The 16,697-nt window shown below is 42.6% G+C and overlaps 1 long non-coding RNA gene across 1 annotated transcript; it reads right to left on the reverse strand.

Moving 5' to 3' along the window:
• Nucleotides 1-668: 668 nt before the first annotated feature.
• On the reverse strand, nt 669-15,785 carry LOC134338418 (uncharacterized). The gene is made up of 4 exons (XR_010016222.1): nt 15,647-15,785; nt 15,442-15,557; nt 5,518-5,627; nt 669-861 (listed from the first exon to the last, which is right to left on the reverse strand). It is a non-coding gene; the product is annotated as an uncharacterized LOC134338418 (long non-coding RNA).
• Nucleotides 15,786-16,697: the final 912 nt, after the last annotated feature.

Below are 16,697 nucleotides of genomic sequence, written 5' to 3' on the forward strand. Positions count from 1 at the left end.
GGGAGACCGCTTTGCTGAACATCTACGCTCTGTCCGCCAGAGAAAGCAGGATCTCCCAGTGGCCACACATTTTAATTCCACATCCCATTCTTATTCTGACATATCTATCCACGGCCTCCTCTACTGTAAAGATGAAGCCACACTCAGGTTGGAGGAACAACACCTTATATTCCGTCTGGGTAGCCTCCAACCTGATGGCATGAACATCGACTTCTCTAACTTCCGCTAAGGCCCCACCTCCCCCTCGTACCCCATCTGTTACTTATTTTTATGCATACATTCTTTCTCTCACTCTCCTTTTTCTCCCTCTGTCCCTCTGAATATGCCTCTTGCCCATCCTCTGGGTCCCCCCCCCTTGTCTTTCTTCCCGGACCTCCTGTCCCATGATCCTCTCGTATCCCCTTTTGCCTATCACCTGTCCAGCTCTTGGCTCTATCTCTCCCCCTCCTGTCTTCTCCTATCATTTTGGATCTCCCCCTCCCCCTCCAACTTTCAAATCCCCTACTCACTCTTCCTTCAGTTAGTCCTGACGAAGGGTCTCAGCCTGAAACGTCGACTGCACCTCTTCCTACAGATGCTGCCTGGCCTGCTGCATTCACCAGCAACTTTGATGTGTGTTGCTTGAATTTCCAGCATCTGCAGAATTCCTGTTGTTTGCTCTCCAATTCCAGTCTTTCTGCACGTGTTGTACAAATAGCTACCATTCCTTGAGCACAAAGACTCCAATTAGCAGAGATAGCTTGGTGGCAACTATGAGATATAAGTAGTCAACTGGTGTTTTCTACATCCCTGGCATCAACAGCTGGCTCATGAAACATCCTCATCTGTAATGCTGGAAATACTCAGCGGGTCAGGCAGCATCTGTGGAGACAGAAACAGAGTTAATGTTTGACGTTTATTTTCATTTGAGAGTTCCAACACGCTGCTTCACATATTTGGTGATCATTAGAGTATTATACGAATGGCAACAATCTACACAAGGTTCATTCTGTAAGAATATCATACAGTGAACCTCCAGTAATCCACCATTAAATAGCTCAAAGCCCTCCATCAATCAGCATCTGGCTCACTGGGTGCTGATAATCCTATGTTCTTTATGACACCAGAGTCCCAGTACCTGTGCCTCATTTAACACAGCAGGGATGAAGCTCCAATGCTCCTGCAAAACTGACCCCGGTTCTGTTTCCCGTCACCTTTCAAGTTCACCAGGGCCCCATTTCCCACATTCACTTTAAACTTACTGGATTTGTCAGAAAATTGGTGTAGCTTTGTAGCTACACTATTGCTTTGTAGCTACAAGGCAATGTCGCTTTGTATATGGTGTGACATCCAAAAAAGTGAATCAGAACTATCCAATAGTCCAGAAAATCTGTTGAACGGTTTCACTGATGTGGTGATCATTAGTGCATTCCTTGTTTGTCAACTAGCCTCCAAGTGCCAGAGTTTCACTTTATTACCTTGTAGAATTTCAGACATGGTTGATATTTTGTATTTATTTGCATTTTAGCCTTCAACAGGACTTCAGCAATATTTCCTTGATCCGTCCACTGCCATTGTCTTTGAACTTTCACATGCCTTGAAGAACATCTAGCAGTGGCTGAGAAAATATGCCATTCAGGTAAATGTTGAATCAAGGATTAGTCCAAGTAGGTGGATGAGGGTCAGTATGAACTCAATGGGACAAAGGGCCTGTTTTCATGGTGTATCACTCTGATTCAGAAATGTACAATACCTGGGCTGAAAACAAGAGAAAAGAAGTCCAAACTGCTTATTAAAAACAGAGGATAATATCCTATCTCATTGTTAACCATGACAAAAAGTTCAAAGCCCAACTGTTTTGATGTTTTTAAGTGTCTCACTAGAGTCAAATATATTGCAGAAATAAAAACAGAAGAACAGGAAAGAAGCCCAGAGCCCCACTGATATAATAATCTCTTCTAATTTTCCCATATTTTGTGACATAATTGAATAACAGCTCTTGGCTGTAAAAGAATGGAATATCTAGGGTTCATTTGCAGCACTGTGCTGTGGGTAGTTATAATTATTTTGTAATGATTCTTTGATGCACATGAGCAATGCAATGTTTTAGATGATAATTAGATATGTTCCCATTATTAAATCTACAGGATAGTGATTTTTTTTCTGGCTGTCCTACATTCGCTGATATCCATTATCATTTGTGTATTTGATGGATGATAGTTTCATTTGTTACATTTTCTTGTTTTCTTCGTAATGTCAAACCTGATCATTTTACATGAATATGTATGAAGTCCCTAGATTTTGTTACCTCTGTATAACCACAAGACTTAGAGGCAGAATTAGGGCATCCGGCCAATTGAGCCTGCACCGCCATTCCATCATGGCTGATTTATTATCCCGCTCAATCCCATTCTCCTGCCTTTGCTCCATAACCTTTGATATCCTGACTAATCAAGAGTCTATCAGCCACTGCTTTAAATACATCCAGTGACCTAGTTTCCACAGCCGTCTGTGACAATGAATTCCACAGATGCACCCCCTCCCGGGCTAAAGAAATTCCTCCTCCTTTCCGTTCTAAATGTCCCTCTATTCGGAGGCTGTGCCCTCCGTTCCTAGATTACCCCACTATAGAAAATATCCTCACATCCACTCTATTTAGACCTTTCAATATTCTGTAGGTTTCAATGAGACTCCCCCCCAATTCTTCTACACTCCAGAGAGTAAAGGCTCAGAGCCATCACATACATTAATCTTTTCTTCCCCAGAATCATTCTTCTGAACCTCCTCTGGACCCTCTCCAATGCCAGCACATCGTTTTGTGTATGGCGTGACATCCAAAAAAGTGAATCAGAACTATCCAATAGTCCAGAAAATCTGCTGAACGGTTTCACTGATGTGGTGATCATTAGTGCATTCCTTGTTTGTCAACTAGTGTCCAAGCGCCAGAGTTTCACTTTAGAACATGCAGAGGAGCTTGGAAGCGGTGGGAGTAAACTTGGGATTCAGATGTTTTAAAAGCATATACCTCTCTTCTGTTGGGTTTACAGAGTAATTAGTGTGAACACAGATGTCAGCCCTACCTCAGATTCCAGGCAAAGGGCCCATAACTGCTCACAATACTCCAAGTGTCGCCTGACTAGTGCCGTATAGAGCCTCTGCATTATACCCTTGCTTTTATATTCGAGTCGTCTTGAAACAAATGCTAACATTGTATTTGCCTTACGCACCACCCACTCAACCTGCAAGTTAACAGCTTGGGAATCCTGCATGAGGGCTCCCAAGTCCCTTGGCACTTCTGATTTCTGAATTTTCTCTCCACTCAGAAAATAGTCAAAGTTCAAAGTTCAAAGTAAATTTATTATCAAGGTACATATATGAACCACATACAACCTTGAGATTCATTTCTGCCCCCGACACTCACAAATTTCTGCATACTGCTTTTGTCTTCCACAGTGAAGACCGACATAAAATACTTATTATATTCATCTGCTATTGAACTTCATTGCTATTGGTTTTGCCTTCCTTACCAACAACTCAGCTTGCAAGTTGACCTCCATGAGGAAACCCAAGTCCCCCTGCACCTCTGATTTCTGAATTTTCTCCCCATTTAGTCAACATCTTTATTCCTTCTACCAAAATGCGTAACCATACACTCCCTACTCTATATTCCATCTGCCACTTCCTTGTCTATTCTCCTAATTTACCCCTTGAAAAGGACCCCGCTCTGGATCGTCAGGTCATTAACTCGTACACCATCACTAACCTCATCACATCTGGAGATCTTCCATCCACTGCTACCAAACTCACAGTTTCCTTACCCCGCACTGTTCGGTTCTACCTCCTGCAGAAGATCCACCAACCAGATTGTCCAGGTAGGTCCACTGTCTTCGCTTGTCCCGCCCCACTGAACTTGTGTCTGCACTCTTCCTAATCTCTGACAGTCTGTTGTACAGAACGCATGTTTCCTCAGTACAACCTTCCCCTCCACCTACCTTCATATCCTCTGTAAACGTGACCACAATACCATCAATTCTGTCACGCAAATCAATGACATATGATGTGAAAAGAACCGGTCCCAACACCAACCCCAGCAGAACACCACTAGTCACCAGCAGCCAACCAGAAGTCTTTTTTAGTTCACTTTATTTTCTGCAGATGAGGGAGAATTTAAATGGTTGTGCATTGATTTGTGATTTCCAGTATTTAACTTAATGTTACTATGTTCTGAGTCCTACAATTTAATGATACATGAGGTGGAAATGATGTGCTCTATTCATGGGGGAGCTAAAGTCCAGTTATGAGCTGCTGCAAAGAATAGAATACATGGAATAAATACTGAAAAAATGTAGCTCATTAAAACTTGCACAATTGCCTGGAATCTGAGGTAGGGCTGACATCTGTGTTCACACTAATTACTCTGTAAACCCAACAGAAGAGAGGTATATGCTTTTAAAACATCTAAATCCTAAGTTTACTCCCACCGCTTCCAAGCCCCTCTGCATGTTCTAAACCTTTTTAATAAGCCTTGGTTAACCATTCCTATATGAGTTTGTGATCTAGATGTCACCTTAACCCAAATATTATAACCTCAATATTTACGGCACAGGGCAGTGGTTATGATCCCTCGCCTATATTATTGAAGTGTTATGAATTTATTGTGTGTAGTGAAATCAAGATTCAAGGCATGGAATATAAAGTCTGTGATTTCCCATTAGGTAGTGCAGTGGTTTGGATAACATAACTGAAGCATCACAGCTCCAGTGCCCCGACTTCAGTCCTGCTTTCCAGTGGTGAATATGAAGTTTGCATGTTAACTCTGAGACCAGACGGGTTCAGCCTGCCTCGGTTTCATCCCACAGCCGAAAGACACGTGGGTTGGCGGTTAATTGGCAGCAGTTCAATGCCCCAAGTGTGTAAGTGAGAGGAAGAGTCTAACGGGAGATGGTGAGATTGTGGGGAGAATAAATTTAGGACTAGTCTTGTTAATGGGTGGTAGGGTTGCAACAATAGCTGAGCCAGATTCCACCTGCTTATTACATGCTGTGGCATAATAATCATGAAGCTTATGTTTCCCACTCTTTGCATCTTTGACTAACACTGCTGGTATAGCATGGCTGCAAGATGGTCTAGCCTCGGGCTCTTCTTCAGTATGTTATCAATGCTTTTTCAATGCATGTCTCAAAGCTGGGATTTTCCCACCTTTTAACAGGGGCAGCAGGCACAAGGGAACTTGTGCAAAATTATATTCATCACCTATCACAAACCTGACCTCAAAATACGTCACCATTCTCACATAGACTCTGGTTAAAACACTAACATCTCTTAACCTAACGCCTCATTTACACACAACCCACAGCGGTTCAAGATAATGACTAGTTACCATCCTACTCAAGGACAGTAGATTAAATGGTTTATTATTGTCACATGCACCACAGTACATTGAAAAATAATTTTTCATCCCATCCATACAGATCATTTCCTCACATCAGGTGATAGAAGGGAAAACCAACAGAGTGCAGAATACAGAACTACACTTACAGAGAGAGTGCAGTACAGGTAGACAGTAAGGAGCACGAGCATGATGTAGGAGACTTTGAGGTTTAGAGTTGTTCTCATCATGCAAGAGGTCCTCAATGATTCCCAAATTTCTGAAAAAAATGGCAAACACAGTAAAATCTTTTCAACTCCTTTTTGTATAACAGCATGCACTGATCAGCTAAATATATCCCATCGATGTTAAGGCTCGAATAATGTCCATAGTTGGATGCATCAGCAAGGGAGATGAGGCTGAGTACAGGGCTACGGTAGGAAACTTTGTCACATGGTGTGAGCAGAATTGTCTGCAGCTTAATGTGAAAAAGACTGAGGAGCTGGTGGTAGACCTGAGGAGAGCTAAGGTACCGGTGACCCCTGTTTCCATCCAGGGGGTCAGTGTGGACATGGTGGAGGATTACAAATACATGGGGATACGAATTGACAATAAACTGGACTGGTCAAAGAACACTGAGGCTGTCTACAAGAAGGGTCAGAGCCGTCTCTATTTCCTGAGGAGACTGAGGTCCTTTACCATCTGCCGGACGATGCTGAGGATGTTCTACGAGTCTGTGGTGGCCAGTGCTATCATGTTTGCTGTTGTGTGCTGGGGCAGCAGGCTGAGGGTAGCAGACACCAACAGAATCAACAAACTCATTCGTAAGGCCAGTGATGTTGTGGGGATGGAACTGGACTCTCTCACGGTGGTGTCTGAAAAGAGGATGCTGTCTAAGTTGCATGCCATCTTGGGCAATGTCTCCCATCCACTACATAATGTACTGGGTGGGCACAGGAGTACATTCAGCCAGAGACTCATTCCACCGAGATGCAACACAGAGCGTCATAGGAAGTCATTCCTGCCTGTGGCCATCAAACTTTACAACTCCTCCCTTGGAGGGTCAGACACCCTGAGCCAATAGGCTGGTCCTGGACTTATTTCCTGCATAAATAATTTACATATTACTATTTAACTATTTATGGTTTTATTACTATTTATTATTTATGGTGCAACTGTAACGAAAACCAATTTCCCCCGGGATCAATAAAGTATGACTATGACTCATAAACCTGTTTGATGTTTATTGCCACTTCACCCCCAGTAATAAAATCCTAAAGTTCAATTCTGAAACTTCAGGATAGATTTCCAACCTGTCACCTAGGATGCAAATTCGGTTGGTTGCCCATTATGGGAGGTAGAGGTTTATAATTTCCAAGAAAACAAAAAACGAAGATGTTTCTGTAACAGGCAGTCAGAGTTGCATACCCATCTCTGTGACTCACCGGCAGTCTGTAAATCTACGCCATCAGTCCACTGGAATGCAAGTTCCAGGAAAATTCATCAACAGCTTTGCCAATCTATCACTTGAAGTAATTAAAATCTCCGCACAGATGTAACAGGCAGGTGAAAAATGGGTATGGAGCAGTGAATTGATTTTTAGCCTCCATCCAAGTGCAAATATCGAGGAGCAAGTACTGGTGTGATATAATGGTACTGCACGGTTGTGAGAGAGCATCTCTGATTAAGTTACAGTATGCACTTTTTTATATAATGTTCAATGATTAGTTCACGCAGAGGTAAAAGGTATAGCAAATAAGCCAAAGGTCAAGGATAGTTTTTGATGAAATATCAAATAATCATCAGTTCAGATTATATACTATAAATTCAAATGATTATACAGTGAGGTTATAGCATTGTAATATCTCTTCACTTGAGGAAACTGTCAAATTCCGATCTACTCCATTGAAAGCTGAGCAGAACGCAGATATTCTGCAGCAATAGTTGAGCTTTGTGAAATAGGATCTTTTCCCCAAATTTGATTACATTCAGCATTCTTGGCACTAAGTGATTAACAGATATGTGAACCATTGGTACTCATGCCTTTAACTAAGGGAGATATTCAATTTAAGTACATCTATTATCAAAGAATGCATAAATTATACAGCCTTGCTTGCTCACAGGTAGCCACAAAGCAAGAAATCTGAAGGCACCCAATTAAAGAAAAAGTAAATAAAAGACCAACACTTGATGCACAAGAGAAAGAAAAAAAACCTCATGCAAACAATTGAAGTGAACAACAACATTCTGAACCAAAACTGAGTCCACTGATCTAAACCCTGGAACGGCCCAGAGTAGGCCCAAAGCCTTTCTTATCTAGCGGACACGCGGCACAGCAGTCTTTATAGCCATGGAGATGACCGTTGTGGAGAACAAGCAAAATCAGCTCTCGCCTCAGCTCCCAACACCCTGCCTTTTCGGTCTATCTGGGCCGGCAACAGACAGCAAAAGGCTCTGGTGCCCTGAAGAGAGGAGTTAAGATCGCAGAGAATGAGAGAAATCGGCTCTCACCTCCGATATGGACCAGTGTTTAAATTGTCTAAAGAGCGGATTGTACCCCACACTAGGACCCAGCTGCAGCGAGAGGCTCCGGGGCTAGACCACAGGCTTGTTCCAGGCCCAGATTTCATCAAGTAATATCCCAATGAGTTCAGTGGCAAAAGTAGAATCACAACTGACAAGCAGTTAGGAAATAAAATTTTCACCAAGGATGGAACAGAGTGCCTTCGGTCTTCACCATATTCAGTTGAAATAAATGTCTGGATGAAGTTCCTTCTTTGTCATGACTTCTGTTCCCTTTATTTTCTAAACCAGTAAAAGACCTGGGTTTGATCGGTTATCATGTAGATTATTTATTCTGAAATTCTTCCACCTGTGGCACAGGAGGCAAATACAGGACAGAAAGAAATAAACTGAAGCAAAGAGCTAATTATGTAGCGCTTCCACCTCTTTTTCTGCCAAGATCCAAGTATTTATGGACTCCAGTGGGTGAAAGTAGGGCATGTTGTTATTCCACTCTCGCACTAAAAGATGCATTTTATTCCAGGATACCAAAAGATATCTGTGTACCCTAACGCCCAGGAATATCTCAAGTTTTAAGCCCCTTGAAACATTATTATGACAGGATAACACTGCACAATGGCATCTTTTTCATTTTTGATCTGTCCTAGAAAACCTTAGGAGAAAATTTGGACCATCGTGGTTTTTTGTGGATATGTATCAACTATGGGGAAAAGTGGACAGTGGTTAAAAGTATAGGGGAAGGAGGTAGGATAAGGGAAGCTTGGAGTAACAAACCAGAGACATAAATATAACGCTCAACATACCATCTAACTAACTTCTCTGGATTTCTTTTAATGAAAGTGTTGTGATTGTGGAACAACAGACCAGCCTCTAACTGATTCACTAAGTGCTTCCAGGGAAGAAAATTTTCCCCAACTGCATAGCAAGGTAGGTGACATTCAACTGACTTTTAAAATGGACTAGCAAGCCACTCCATTCTATTAAAACCACACTGGAACAGATTAAGTGTACAAGTGGTACATGCTGTCTGGAGTTTAGAAGAACGAGTAGTGATCTCAGTGAAACAAATTAGGTTCTCAAGTGCTTAATAGGGTCTATCCGATACAAAGCAGATTCTGTCACTCTATCCGTCCTCACCATCGCACAGTATCTGCAGTGTGTACCTTCTGCCAAAAGAACTGCAGCTACTTTGCCGATGTTACGCTGACAGCATCTCTAACATAACTGGACAAGTCTCAGGTCTTGTTCGATAAGTGACAATGAACATTTATCGTCCGCCTCTAACAGAACAAAGTCTCACTTACCCTTGGATTTCAATGGCATTGCCAAGGACAAATTCCCCAGCATCAATATCCTGGTGAGAGACCAGTTACCAAAACCTAGACTAACGACATAAACACCATGCTTAAAAAAGCATGTCAGTGATTGGATGTCTTGGAGAGTGTGACTCTGCTCCTGACATCTCAAAGCTCTTCCTTCATCTACAAGACGCAAGTCAGATGTATGATGCAATATTCTCTACTCTCTTGGATGAGCACAGCTCCAATAGCAGTCCAGAAGCTTGAAGCCAGTGAAGAAGCATCCTGATTAAATCCACCCATTTTCAGATCTTAAACTTTGTTAGATTAGGCTCTAGATTGTTAGTTTTCTTGAAGTTTAACGTTATTTTGTGCTTGCTTATATTTGTACAATCATCTGTAAATGTTCAGTGGATTTTCAGTCATTTGTAGTACATTTGGTTCTGTAATTCTGTAGTTTCTTTGTCTGTAAGCCTGTGTCATGGCAGTATAAATCAAAATTGTCCTTGTTGTTTCACAGGCTCTTCTTATCAGAGAAGATTCCTAACCTGTCCAGCTTGAACCAATTTTCAGTATAGAGAAAAACCACGAGGCAGGTTCTTTGTTAGAGGGAATTGGTTAGGTAGAATCAGTTACTTGCTGCTGTATTACCTGCTCTCAGTACCTTCCTGTTACTTCTTAGTTATGGACATCTCATAACAGCTGTAACCACAAGATTTGTGCCTCATTCTTGACTTTCAAAGGACCATCTGGATAATATCATCTTCAGATCAAACAACATGCATTCATTGAATTGCCGGTATGCAGTGTCTGCAGTGTTTCAAATGGACATCGTTTGCATGAGAACGCCACCACTGCATGCTGCCCTGCCATCTTGGAAAAGTTCCTTCATTATCCCGGGGCTAAATCATCGAACTTTCTCCTCAAAATCACAGTGGGAGTATATTCACCAAAGGAATGCATGAAGAGGTTCATCACACATCCTTAAAGGCATTAAGTATAGTCCTTGCCAGAGCCACCCACATACTGCCAATATACATATAAATATTTATGTTCTACCACATTTTCACATGTGTTTGACTTAGATAAAAGCTTTATAAAAATGAGAAAAGTCCCTGATTTGAACTGGATTTAAGTAATTGGAAATGGTGTTTTCATTAAACAGGCATTCCATCCCACTACCAATTAAACAGCTGAGGTCATTTTTGTTTTTGTTTCCTCTAGAAAATTCAATATCATCCTTCAGTTTACGGAATAAAGTTTTCAATGTGAAATAAATAGAATTCTTTTTAGTAACAGCTCTTTGAGTGTTTGCTGTGATTGCAATTAAATGGCAATCATATGAACTGGACAACAATCTTGACAAGAGCACAAGCCTAGGTGTTATATCACTGCAATGGGCAAGTATAAATTTAATCTGGACATAAAACTGCATGCTGTATAACCATTATGTAGGTTCCTTTTAATTGTCATTTGTAGCATTGTGGCATTCAAAATTGTAGTGAAATGAATTATTTGCTAAGATTTTACCTTTCTCCTCTCTAGTAAATTTGAATCTCACATATCTCACAGTAAGACAAATGAGATGGTGATGCACTTTAAGACAACTAAGCCTGCACTGCTCCCTGTTACTACTGATGCAAGGACGTGGACATGGTGAGGACCTGCAAGTACCTGGGGGTGCACATGGATGACAGACTTAAATGGAGTATCAACACAGAGGCTGTGTACAAGAAGGGCCAGAGCTGCCTTTACTTCCTGAGGAGACCGAGGTCCTTTGGAGTATGCTGGTCTCTCCTTCACATGTTCTACCAGTCTGTGCCCAGTACAACCTTCTATACGCTGGAGTGGTGGGGCAATGGCATCAATGTTGGTGATGCCAACAGGCTCAATAAACAGATTAGAAAGGCTGGCTCTGTTATAGCAGTCAATCTGGACACACTGGAGGTTGTGGTAGAACAAAGGACCCTACAGAGAATCCTGGCAATTCTGGACAATGTTTCTCACCCTCTGCATGCCACTTTGGCTGAACAGAGGAGCACCTTTAGTGATAGACTAAGACAACCGCACTGTTCCAAAGAGCACTATATGAGGTCACTCTTACCCTCAGTCATTAAGCTCTATAATGAGTCAACCTATAGCCAGGGAAGTGATGACACCCTGCCCCCTCCTGCTAGACTGTCTGAGGGAACTTATTTTTTATTCTTTCTTTCTCCTCTTCTAATATTTGTGTATCTGTACACTTGTAATGCTACTGTGCCACTCTAATTTCCTTTGAGATCAATAAAGTTTCTATCTATCCCTCTATATATTTCACATGCTGACTCCTTGTAAATATTGAAAAATCATCTGGCATAATTTCACATGACGTGTTGGTGAAATTAGGACACAAAGAGGTGGGCGCAGGAGGCAGAGGAGTGGCTACAGGATTGCTTCAAATCAGTGGACTGGGAACTCATCTGGGGATCTGAATGAATACCCCATGGTTGTCACGGACTTTATTAAGACAGTTGTAGATGAGTGCGTCCCTACAAAATCATACAGAGTCCTCCCTAGTCAGAAGGCCTGGATGAACCACGAGGTCCACGATCTGCTGAGGGTCAGGTCAGAGGCATTCAAGTCTGGTGATCAACAAAGTTACAAGAGGTCCGGTTGCTATCTCTGGAAAGTCATCTCAGGGGCAAAGTGACAACTCAGGACTAAACCTGAACCAAGGAAGGAGGCTTGGCTGTTGTTGCAGGGCTTGAAAACTATAAAGTTAAATCAAGTGATATAGGTGACAACAGGGCTTCACGTACAGGTGAGCTCAATGCCTTCTGTGCTCGCTTTGACCGTCAAACATAGAGAAACCACCACAAACTCCCAAGGCCCTGAAGATCTTGTGATTTCAGTATCAGAGGCTAACGTGCAAGTAGACTTCAGGAGGGTGAACCAATGAAACGCATCCAGCTCATACAGAGTTCCTGGCCAAGCACTAAAGATCTCTGCTGATTAACTGGCTGGAGTTCTCAACAACTTCTTTAATTTCTCACTTTGGCAGTCTGAGGCACCCATCTGATTCAAGCAAGCTTCAATTACAGCAGTGCCTAAGAAGAACGTGGTAAGCAGCCTCAAGGCCTATCATCCAGTAGCACTTACATCCACATTGGTGAAGTGTTTTGAGAGGCTGGTATTGAAACTCCTGCCTGAGAAGTGACTTGGATCTGCTCCAACAAGTCCACCGCAGATTCATTGGCTCTTCACTCAACACTGGAACATCTGCACAGCAAAGATGCATACATCAGGATGTTCCTTATTGACTACAGCTCGACATTCAATATCATCATCCCCCCTAAACTAATTAATAAGACCTTGGCCTCAATACCTATTGGTTCAATTAGTTCCTCCATTTCCTAACTTGAAGACCCAAGTTGGTTTGGATTGGCAACAACATCTCCTTCATGATCTCTATCAACAACACATGTGCACCACAAGGCTGTGTCCTTTGACCCCTGCTCTACTCGCTTCACATTTACGACTGTGTGGCTAAGCACTGCTCCAATGCCATAATCAGGTTTGCCCACAACACCACTGTCATAGACCGAATCAATGGTGGTGACGACTCAGCACATAGGAGGGAAACTGAAAATCTGGCCATAACAACAACCTCTCACTCAATGTCGGCAAGACCAAAGAGCTGATTATTGACTTCAGGAGGAGGAAACCAGAGGTCCATGAGACAGTCAGAAACTTTAAATTCCTCAGTGTTATTTCGGAGGATCTGTCCTGGGCCCAACACATAAGTGCAATTACAATGAAAGCACAGCAGCGCCTCGACTTCCTTAGGAGTTTGCGAAAATTCAGCATGATATCTAAAACTTTGACAAACTTCTATACATGGGTAGTGGAGAGTATATTGACTGGCTGCATCACAGCCTGGTATGGAAACACCAATGCCCTTTAACGGAAAATTCTACAAAAAGTAGTGGATACAGCCAGTCCATCACCCATAAAGTCCACCTCACCACTGAACACATCGACACAGAGCGTTGTTGCAGGAAAGCAGTATCCATCTTCCAGTAAGATGGCGCCAGTGAACAACGATTCCTTGGGTGACATCTTTCAGATAGCAAACCTTTTAAATTATTTCACTTTTTCTACACCTTCTGCTTGTTCTTTTTGTATTGTTTGTGTTAGGGTAACTGTTGGTGCTGTGATGTACAGTTTGGATCTCAGACGAAGGATCCAGCATTGTGATATGTCCAGAGAGCTGCCTCACGGAGATCAGAGACGAGAACCTGGAGAGGATCGAAAACACAAGCTGGCTCATGGGAAAAGACAGGACGCAGGGTCATGAACAACTCCATCTCAAAGCGGTGAGGAAGATCGAAGCATTGAGGTGAAGGCGTTCGGTCCCGGTCAGTGAACGTTCCTGACAGGGGCCGCCAGGACAACAGCGCTCGGTCCCAGTCAGCAAGCGTTCCCAACAGGGGCCGTCAGGACAATGGCATTCGGAACCAGTGAGTGCACCCAATAGGGCCAGAGGGTCAGCGATTACTCCCAAAAGGCCAGAGGGTCAGCAATTACTCCCAAAAGGCCAGAGGGTCAGTGATTGCTCCCAATGGGGCCAGAGGGTCAGTGATTACTCCCAATGGGGCCAGAGGGTCACTGATTGCTCCCAATGGGGTCAGATGATCAGCAATTACTCCCAAAAGGCCAGAGGGTCAGTGATCACTCCCAATGGGGCCAAAGGGTCAGCAATTGCTCCCAATGGGGCCAGAGGGTCAATGACCACTCCCTATGGGGCTAGAGGGTCAGTGATTGCTCCCGATGGGGCCAGAGGGTCAGCGGCCACTCCCGATGGGGCCAGAGGGTCAGCGGCCGCTCCCGATGGGGCCAGAGGGTCAGCGGCCGCTCACGATGGGGCCAGAGCATCCGTGATTGCTCCCAGCAGAGGCCGCCATTCTGACCAGGAGTGAGTTCTGAGTCACGGAAGGACTGTTCGATGTTCTGAGATTTATGTGACTGGACTGTACTTTTCATTGGTCTCCTTCAGTTTTTCGCCATTTTCTGCCTTGTGACTGGTTGGCGGGTGGGTGATCTGTAAGTTCTTTTTGTGTGGGGGGGTAGGGGTTTTTTTTGCTGTTGCTGTTCTTTGTGAGTGGGGGGTTGGTACCTATTTTTATCTGGGAGTGAAGGGGTTGGTGATTGTATTGTTGCTATTTTTCTGTGGAGGAGGGGGCCAGGTGTTGTTGTGGATGTTCATTTTCTGCAGGGAGGGGGTCTGGAATTGTTATTGTTGCTATTTTTACTGAAGGTGAAGGGGGTTGGGAACTGTATTGTTGCTGTTTTTTGCAGGGAGGGTGTCGGGAATTGTCTTGCTGCTCTTTTTTTCTGCAGGGATGGGTGTCAGGGATTGTTGATGATGCTGTTCTTTTTCTGTGGAATGGGTTTGGGGATTGTATTGTTGCTGTTTCTTTCTGCGGAGGAGGGCGTCGGGGATTGTTGTTGTCACTGTTCTTTTTCTGCGGGGAGGTGTCAGGGATTCTGGGGTCTGCAGGTTTTGTTTCTTTTACTTTTTCATGGGTATTTCATGGCTATCTAGAGATTACAAATATCAGAGGTGTATTGTACATGCATACTTTGACAATAAAATGAACCTTGAACCTTGAACCTTCCATCTTCAGAGATCTCCACCTCCCAGGACCTGCTCTCTTCTTGCTGCTGCTGTCAAGAAGAAAGCACAGAAGCTTCTGGACTCACACCACCAGGTTCAGGAACAGTTATTACCCCTCAACCATCAGGCTCTTGAACCAAAGGAGATAAGTTCACTCAACTTAATTTGCTCCATCATTGAGATGTTCCCATGGTCTACAGACACACATTTAAGGACTCACTTTCAATATTTATTGTTTGTTTATTTATTATTATTATTTATTTATTTATTTTAATTTATTTATATTTTATTTTATATATTATATTTATTATTATTATTAATTTTTGTATTTGCACACTAGTTGAGCACCCGTTGGTGTGAACTTTCATTGATTCTATTATAGTTATTATTCTATTATGAATTTACTTTGCGATTGAACTTTGAACAATTTTTTAAAGGTATTTGATTATGGTAAATGTTCATTCTTACATTTATTACTTTTGAAATAGCAGTTCTGTATTTCAGAAAATTATAATTGACATACAGTATTCACAGAGTAATTTTTAATCTGCAGGGAATTTCTGGTATATTGGCTGTCGATTATACCCCAGTCTGCTTTAACTCTTTATCTTCAGTACCTGAGCACTCGGTTCACGACAGGAACACACACCAGTTATGGATCCTGATGAATTTGATGTTGGAATTACCCAGATTCGACAATGGACAGGTGATCCATTCTGCCAATATTTTCTTCCTGTTCACAATAAAAAAAAGCCTGCAGGACATTACTTTCCATTTTGTTGTGTAATAAGTTTATAAACTGGTTCTTTCAAACATACATACCTCCCTGGGCAAGTCTTCCCTCTGTATTAGAAAGTCACCTCTTGTGTGATTTTCCTGAATCATTTTAAACCTGTCAAGCCGCCCAAGATTTATTTATTTCATATCAGCTCTTTTCTGACCAAGACTAGAAACGAGAGCACTCTTATTCAGAGCAGCTGCAAATAGCAGCAGCTATACTTTGGTCACGTATAAACCAGTTTGTAACGCATGCTCTTTCCTCTTCTCCAGCACTCTGCATTACATAATATATCTCTTTGCCAATTCCAATTAGAGACACGGAGTTATACAACATGGAAATAAGCTCTTCAACTTGTCCTAGCTAACCAAGTCCTTTACTTGAGCCAATTTCATTTCCTTATTTTTGGCCCATATCCCTCTAAACATTTCCTATCCACATACGTGTCTAAATGTTTTTGAAACTACTTCCTCTGGTATCCCTTTCCATGTAGCCACTAGCTTCTGTATGATAAAATTGCCCTCAGATCTCTTTTAAATCTTTTTCCTCTCACCTTATATCTAGGTCTTCTGATTTTAGATTCTCATAACCTGGGAAACAGACTGGCCTTATCTATGCCCATTTCAACTTCTGGGAGCCTGATAGGTTAATTGGACATCCTGTTGAATAAAAACACATTGTTGGCTTCCAGCTTCTGCAATCAAGGCGATTGACAGTAACAGTCCTAATTCAGGATGTTGGCGCCAAATGTCGACTATCGCACTGCCTGTTCAGATGCTGCCTTTACTGTTGAGTTCCTCCAGCAATTTGTTTTCATTACTTGAGAGTAGCAGTCTCTATGTTGCATTGTGGCTGAGCAGAAAGAAGATAAAACGACCGAACCTCAGACAGTTAAAATGAAGCTAAATCTTTCTGCAGCACTGGTTATTTATTCATGCACAGTGGCGCAGTTAGTCAATGCTGCTTGCAGCTCTATAGACCCAGATACAATCCTAACCGGATACAATACTGGCCGCATGGCATTCTCAGGGTGCTCCAATTTCTTCCCGTGTCCCAAAATAGGTTAATTGGTGGTGTGCAGTTGAGTGGTAGAAG

Source organism: Mobula hypostoma, chromosome 27 (genome assembly GCF_963921235.1).
Source record: "Mobula hypostoma chromosome 27, sMobHyp1.1, whole genome shotgun sequence".
NCBI lineage: Eukaryota > Metazoa > Chordata > Chondrichthyes > Myliobatiformes > Myliobatidae > Mobula > Mobula hypostoma.